The sequence below is a fragment of the Nyctereutes procyonoides genome, unplaced genomic scaffold (assembly GCF_905146905.1).
Source record: "Nyctereutes procyonoides isolate TBG_1078 unplaced genomic scaffold, NYPRO_anot_genome, whole genome shotgun sequence".
NCBI lineage: Eukaryota > Metazoa > Chordata > Mammalia > Carnivora > Canidae > Nyctereutes > Nyctereutes procyonoides.
The window spans coordinates 47,559,570-47,567,989 of NW_026575135.1; the positions used below are offsets into that span (position 1 = coordinate 47,559,570).

Genomic DNA, 8,420 nt, shown 5'->3' on the forward strand with positions numbered 1-8,420 from the left:
TCCTTGGTGTTTTTAAAATTCTTGGGGAGGTGGTGGGGGCAGAGAGAGATAGGAAGGGATATAAGTAGGAAGGGCTGAGTGGAAGACAAGTGAGTTCCAATCTGTGCAGAATTCTTTAGGGGTTTACATGGCCCATGGGGCAAAATCCTCCACCAAAGTTGATTCCTGCCTACCTGTCCTGCTACATTTCCTGATGCTCCCAACCTCACTTTACAGACTAAATGTGATCCTACCACCTGTGATTCCCAAAACAGAGCAAGTTCTTCAAGCCTTCCCATGAGCTGTTGTGGAGAAAAAATGCCCCTCAAACCTATCTTCATACCACATATCAGGAACCTGTCAGCTACCTGGAACAAAGGTTGGGAAGGGAATATATATTGTGGGTATATATATTGTGGGAAAGGAGTGGAGGACCAAGGGAGGGAGGAGCAGGGGAAAGCTCATATGGCACAAATAAATAGCTTTTGACTTAGTACCTAGGTGAGGCAGAGGGCCACGCAGGCTGATGTACATGCTTCTCTTGGTGGTGAGGCCAAGACTGGGGGAGAGGAGAGAAAGGGCAGAAGTTTAAGGGTGTCCCAGCATATGCCTGATCTTCCACCGCCTCCTGTTTTCTCTTTCTTTTCTTCCTTTAGGGCCTAAATTCCCTCGGAGGGAATTGCAAGCCTGAGAATGTTGACCTGAGACTAACTCCTTTTAGGAACTAAGACCCCAGGATACAAACGTCCAGTTATTTTTTTTAAAGATTTTATTTATTTATTCGTGAGACACAGAGAGATTGAGGCAGAGACACAGGCAGAGGCAGAAGCAGGCTCTGCGCAGGGAGCCCAACGTGGGACTCGATCCTGGGACTCCGGGATTATGCCCTGGGCTGAAGGTGGCCCTGAACCGCTGAGCCCCCCAGGCATCCCCAAAGGTCCAGTTATAATTCAGTGTGGAAAATGCATTATGAAGACTTGTGTAGAGGGTTATGGGAGCCTGTGGGCTTCGCAGAGGCAGGGAGCTGGGTCTTGGCAAAGGAATAGATTATCAGGTGGACAAGGGTTTCCAGGAGGTGAGCACAGCACGAAGGTGGGCAGATTCTGCCTGGTTCCCGTGAGGATAGAGTATATTCTTCGCTCATCCTCCTTGCCTCCATCTCCTAGTTGAGCTCCTGCATCTCCTCCCAGGCCCCCGTTAGAGTCACTGACTACTAGAGCTGGAAGACATCTTGGTGATCTTGCAGGTCATCCCAGTCTTGCATTTTATATTTTAGGAAACAGAGACCCAGAGGGGGGAAGAAACTTGTGTGAGGTCTCCCAGTGAATGAAGAACTCCATCAGATCTCAGAGTTTCTGACTCATCTCTGCTTGTATTTCCCAGTTCTATGTTGCCTCAACCTCAACTACTTTGGCCTCCATCCTCCAGGGGCTCGGTTTTGTTTTGTTTTGTATTTTTCTGGGTGAGGATAGAGAAGGGATTTTTTTTTTTTTACCTAACCCCCTGTTACCAAAAAATAATAATTACAACTATCCCTTATCAAACATTTCCTATGGGTCAGGCACAGTTCGAGGTGCAAGGGACATAAACTGAACAGTTTCCTCTTGCATGCAGCTCACATTCTAGGGTGGAGACAGAAGTTAAATAAACAAACGTGTCATGTGGTCTTACCTAATAGAAAATTGAGGTTGAAAAGGGGGGGCGGTGAGTGTGCCTAGAAGGAGGCTGTTTTAGAGAGTTACCTATTGAAATGTATGCTCTCTAGATGTATCAGTTCCCTGCTGCTGCATAACAAATCACTCTAAAACTCAGAGGCCTATAACAGCAATAAATTATCATCTCAGATTTTCTGAGGGTCAAGAATTCAGAAGTGGCTTAACTGGGCCATTCTGGGCCATTCTGGCTCAGGATCTTTCATTTTTAAAATTTTTTTTTAGATTTTATTTATTCATGAGAGACACAGAGAGATGCAGAGACATTGGCAGAGGGAGAAACAGGCTCCCTATGGGGAGCCCGATGTGGAACTCGATCCCAGACCCCAGGGTAATACCCTGAGCCGAAGGCAGATACTTAACCAATGAGCCACCCAGGTGTCCCACTCATGGTCTTTTTTTTTTTTTTAAGATTTTATTTATTTATTCATGAGAGACAGAGAGAGAGAGAGAGAGAGACAGAGACACAGGCAGAGGGAGAAGCAGGCCCCATGCAGGGAGCCCGACATGGGACTCGATTCCGGGTTTTCAGGATCACACCCCGGGCGGAAGGCAGTGCTAAACCGCTGAGCCACCCAGGCTGCTCACTCATGGTCTTTCTTGATGCTGTGGTCAAAATGTTAGACAGGACTGCAGTTGCCTGAAACCTTGACTGGGCCTGGAGGATTCTCTTCTTGGATGGTTCACTTACATGTCCAGCTGTTGGCTGGACATCTCAGTCGCTCATATATGGGTAGCCCTCCCCATAGGGCTGTTTAAGTATCTTCATGACATGGCAGCATGTGCATGATCTAAGAAAGAAAGCAAGGAGGAAGACACAATGCCTTTTTAAAAAAAAAAACTTTTTATTTAGGAATAATTTTAGATTTATAGACAAGTTACAAAGATAGTACAGAGAGTTCTTTTACATACTGCACTCAGCTTCCTCTGACATTAATATCTTATATAACCATGGTACATTTCTCAAAGTCAAGAGATTTAAGGTTGGTACATTACTATTAAATAAACTACAGACTTTATTCGGATTTCACTATTCAGATTTCACCAGTTTTTCCATTAATGACTTTTCTGTTCCAGGATACAGTCCAGGAGATCACATTGTGGTTTAGTCATCATGTTTCTTTTAGTCTCCTGTGATCAACAATAATTTTCTACTCTTTCTTTTTCATAATCTTTTTTTTTAAGTTTTTATTTTAATTCCAGTTAGTTAACATACAATGTATGCTTAGTCTCAGGTATACAATACAGTGATTCAGCAATTCCATACTACATCCCCCAGTGTTCATCACAGGTATGCTCCTTAATCCCCCATGGCCTATTTCACTCATCCCCCCACCCATTCTCCCACCCACCTCTCCTCTGGTAACCATCAATTGGTTCTCTAGAATAGAGAGTCTGTTTTGTTTTTTGTTTTTTTTTTTGGTTTGTGTGTCTCTTTTTTTCCCCCATTGCTTGTTTGTTTTGATCCTTAAATTCCACATATGAAGAAAATCATATGATATTTCTTTTTGATGGACTTATTTCACCTAGCATTGTACTCTTTAGCTCCATCCTTGTTGCAAATGGCAAGATTTCATTCTTTGTTATGGCTGAGTAATATTCCATCATATATATATAATGTGATACATATATTTTTAAAAGATTTTATTTATTTATTCATGAAAGACACACAGAGAGAGGCAGAGACATAGGCAGAGGGAGAAGCAGGCTCTCCCCACTGGGAGCTGGATGTGGGACTCGATCCCAGGACCTTGGGATCATGACCTGAGCCAAAGGCAGACACTCAATCCCTGGGCCACCCAGGTGTCCCTACACCACATCTTGTTTATCTCTTTATCAATTGATGGACACTTGGGCTGCTTCCATAATTTAGCTATTATAAATAATGTTGCTATAGGGGTGTATATATCTCTTTGAATTGGTGTTTTTGTTTTCTTTGGGTAAATACTCAGTCATTAGATTGCTGGATCCTAGGATAATTCTGTTTTTAACTTTTTGAGGAACCTCCATCTTGTTTTCTAGAGTAGCTGCACCAATTTGCATTCCCACCAACAGTGAAAAGGAGTTCCCCTTTCTCCATATCCTTGCCAACACCTGTTGTTTCTTGTGTTGTTGATTTTAGCCATTTTGATAGGTATAAGGTGTATTTTATTGTAGTTTTTTTTTATTTTTAAAGACTTTATTTATTTATTTATGAGAGGCACAGAGAGAGAGAAAGAGAGAGAGAGAGAGGCAGAGACACAGGTGGAGGGAGAACCAGGCTCCAAGCAGGAAGCCTGACGTGGGACTCGATCCCGGGTCTCCAGGATCACGCCCTGTGCCGAAGGCAGCGCTAAACCACTGAGCCATCAGGGATGCCCTATTTTATTGTAGTTTTGATTTGTATTTCGCTGATGGTAAAAACATGGAACCCTTCATGAATGTGCATGTCCTTCTTGCACAAAGGCCATGCTAATCTTCTCTGTATCATTCCAACTTTAGTATATGTGCTGCCAAAGCAAGCACTGTTTTTATAGTCTTGACAATTTTGAAGAATACTGATCAGGTATTATGTAGAATGTCCCTTAATTTGCGTTTGCCTGATGTTTTCTCATTGCCAGATTAAGGCAACCATAAAGCCTTTTATGACCTTGTCTTTGAAGTCACACACTGTTACTTTGTATTCTTTTATTTAGGAAGTAGACACTAAGTAAACCCAACATTCAAGGGGGTGGGGGGATTGGGTTCTACCTCTTGAAAGGAGAAGTATCAGAGATTTTGTGGGCATATTTCAAAATCACCACAGGGGAGTCAAGGAAGACCTCCTTGATACAGTGACATTTGAACAAAACTTGTATTAAGCAAGGGAACGAGCCACAGAGAGATTAAGAGAAAGCTTTCTAGACACAAGGGGACAGCCAGAAAGGGCCTGAGGCAGCAATGTGCACAGCAGTGTTTAAGGAGTATGTCAAGAAGCCCATGTGGCTTACTAGAGACAGCAAGGGGAAGAGTGGTGAGGCATGAGGTCATTAAGTTTGAGGGCTGGGGGTTAGGTAGGTAATGTAGGGCTTTGCGGGTCATAGTAAGGATTTGGATTTTATGCTGAGTGAAATGGGAAGCCTTTGAAGGGTTCTAAGCAGAACAGTGACATGATTCTAAAAGTCTCATTCTGGTTGCTGTGTGCATACACTGTAGATAGGAAGAGCAGAAGTTGGGTATCAGAGGAGAAAGAACTCTGTGTTCTTCCAGAAAGAGGCTCTTCCCATAAAACAGGAGAGAGATAATGTTTATTGCCTCAATCCCTAACTCAAGGTCCATTACAAGGATTAGAGAAGATAACATAGCTGGCAGGCCTGGCATAGAGTAGGTGCTAAGCATATCAAAGTCTCAAGGAATAGCAGTCCCTTGAGGAAGAAAATGAGTACCTTCCACTGTCTGGAAGAAACTGAATTACCCACTGGAGCTTAGGTTCTTTATGTCCAGCATGTGGCTTGGCCCTAAGGATACAAAGGAAAAACTGAGTTCTTGACTTTGGGGAGCTCAGAGTCTGGTGGGGTGGACATTGCTGCAAGAAATAATCCCAACTCGACTGGCCAAGTGCTACAACTGATTTGGGACAGGAAACTCTGGTGGGCCTAGAAGGAATGCCTGATTCAGGGAAAGTACCAAAGGACTCATTTGATACTCAACTTCCACCCTTGCCACCAATACTCTATTCATACAGAGGCCAGACTCCAAACTCAAAGCTGTCTGAATCTTGAGGCCCACATTCCCAGCCACTCTGATACACTGCCCGCCCTTGGGAAGCATAGTCTTCCTACACCTACCCCCACAGTCTTGCCATTTATACCTTCAGAAGATGCTGCTATGCCATGGATTGAGGAGTTTTCAAAACCCTGAGAGAGGCAAAGCAAGGCTTATTATCCTCTGATTTATATTTACTGCAAGTTACATTAAATAACACATACCGTGGGAGAGGAAATAGCTCTCTGTTGGGTATTGGATTCCTGTGGTCTCAAGGCTTTGGCAAGGCTTCTCTAGATAAGGATGTGGGAAGGTCAGTGCTATGGTTCTGAGACCTCCTCCCTCATAGGCCCACCAGCGCTGGTTCAAAAAACCCATAAAAAACCCTCTATTTTATAGGGGGAGAAAAATGCCCTCTGCAGGGGGAAGGTTTTGGTACAAGACTGGACTTTCAGCAATGGAAGTTGGCCTCTGAAATCACCAATTGCAATTTCGTTGGATGAGCTCTCTCTCAAGAGAGGCATGGTAAAGATCAGCAAGCAAGGAAGCAAAAAAGAACAAGAATGAGAGTGAAGCAGAACTTGAGGATAGGATTAGTAGATGCCGAACTGATCGTGGGACAGGAAGGGCGCAAGATCTGATGAAAGTGAAAAATAGGGGATCCCGGGGTGGCTCAGCGGTTTGGCGCCCAGGGCGCGATCCTGGAGCCCTGGGATTGAGTCCCATGTCGGGCTCCCGGCATGGAGCCTGCTTCTCCCTCTGGCTGTGTCTCTGCCCCTCTCTCTCTATTATGAATAAATAAAAAATTTAAAAAATAAGTGAAAAATAAAAAAAAAGAAAACAGCTGAAAAGGATGGAGGAGATAATGGGTTTCTTCCTCACTAGACACACACCAGCTGGTAACATTCCCTCTGTTGGTGGAGAGCGAGTGAGCACCTCCAGCACCTGCCCCCCCACCTCTGTCCACCCTCCCCATCACATCACTCTGCGTGGGAGGTGGGCTGGGGCTCACTCCCCAGGAGCTTCTCACCCCATCGCGCCTTCTACAAGTATTCTTTTTTTTTTTTTTATACAAGTATTCTTACTAAGAACCTGCTTCAGGTCAGAAACTGCTCAAAGTGCTGGGGCGATAGCTGTGAACAAGGCAATAAGCATGCAAGCGAGTTAATAAGTCCGTTGTAGATAATGGCAAATGCTACGAAGAAAGTAAAATGGGTGTAACAGAATGGGGTGTTGTCTGTGCAATGGCAACACTAACAGGACTGTCCTCACTGGGTTGCTATGAAGATTAGCAGAATTAATCCATGGAAGCGCTTAGCACAGTGCCTGGCATAGAGTGAGTTCTCCTTGCTGTTATCCATCCATCCTCCCTCCCTCTCATCCTTTCTTCTGTCCTTCCTTCTTCCACTCTGCCTAAAACTCTCCCTTTCTCCCTGTGTCTTCCTCTCTCATTCATCCCTCCCTTTCCAGATCCCTCATGTTCCTCCCTCCCTTTCTCCTTTCTCTCCTTTCCACCCTCCCTTCATAAGGCAATAGCCTTGCTCTTTCCTCCCTAAATTGAAGGGCAGTAGTGTAGTAAAACAAATTGCTGTCAACAAAGTACATTTCCACTGTATTCATTCCCATGCAGAGAAGATTTATCAGGGTCTCTCACCCTGCACTGTTATGTAAATGTGGTAATCCAGTGGAAATATGATATCTGAGGAGTCTGAGGATAAAGACACCATAAAAACTATCAATTACCCACTGGAGCTTAGGTTTGGTTAACTCCCTCACTGCCTTGCCTGTCTTCTGCCTTTCCCCTCTAGGGGAAAGCTTGACAGGTGATTACAGCTTGTAAAAGATGCTTTCTTCCTCCTTGGGACCTAGGAGGTCATCTAGAGAATCAAATGTTTGTAAAGTGCCTGAGAAATTTTAAAGTGCTACATAATTCAAGGGTATTATTATTTCTATTGTCATGTGGGCCATCTCTGTGCCTCTTCTGTGTGACAGATGCCTGCTCTGTCTGCAAGCCTAGGCTGACCCCACGCTTGGATGTCTGTAATCTCCTTCTGCCTCCTGAATCTATAAGCAATGCTCCTTCTTTTCTCTCTTTCTAGGTACCCCCTGGGCACCCCAGGATCACATTGATGTTTGCCCTAGGAGTTTAATAGGAAGTTAAGCTCTCGAGAGGGATGAGAATCCTGAATGGCCCACCACATTCTCACCACTCAGGAGTAAAGAGTGGGGTGGGTTGAAGAACCATGGGTAGAGCTAGGAGGGAAGCTAGGGTCAAAGCCTTCAGCCCCAGCAGACCTCAGGGCAGCTGTATGGAGAGCCTCAGGGATGCATGTGCTGCCCTAGATGCCCCGAAGGCTGTGTTCAGAAAGACCTACACTGTCGTCTTCTTCTTCTTCTTCTTCTTCTTCTTCTTCTTCTTCTTCTTCTTCTTCTTCTTTTTTCCTACACTGTCTTCTATCCCAAAACAGGCAGGCAGAAGAGCCTAATGCTTCAGATCCCAATATATGAGTCTTGGGTTAAACTCCCATTCTGCTGCTTTCCAAATTATTTCTCTCTTACTTTTCTCATTTGCCAAATAGCAGTGATAATAGCATCTTTTCATCTAGTCATTGTGAGGAATAAATGAAACAAAGCTTATGAAGCACTTAGCATGTAGTGAAATAATTTCGTTGTTGTTTCAAGTGTTGCTGAGAATGCTTTCTACATCATTGGCCCTGTTCCTCAAAGGCCTGGCCATGGGGATACAAACCTTGCCTGGCTACCTACCCCAGGAAAGGGTCCCTAAGTCTGGGTTGTGCCTGTTTATCTTAAGAACCTAGCAGCCCCAAGGGGGCTGGAGTTGAGGGACCCTAAGAGACCATAGAAAGGCAAGAAGAGTTTTGGGGGAGGTGGGTGTTTCTTATGCAGAAATGTCAAGAGTCAAAACTGGAAGTGGGGGAGGTGGCGGGGGTGGGGGGAGGAGGGAAAAAGATAGGATGTTTCTAAGCTGCCAGAATCCGGATGGGG

At 44.6% G+C, this 8,420-nt stretch overlaps 1 non-coding gene across 1 annotated transcript; it reads right to left on the reverse strand.

The window, feature by feature from the left end:
* Positions 1-4,089: 4,089 nt before the first annotated feature.
* Positions 4,090-4,196, reverse strand: LOC129495344 (U6 spliceosomal RNA). The gene has a single exon (XR_008661503.1). It is a non-coding gene; the product is annotated as a U6 spliceosomal RNA (small nuclear RNA).
* Positions 4,197-8,420: the final 4,224 nt, after the last annotated feature.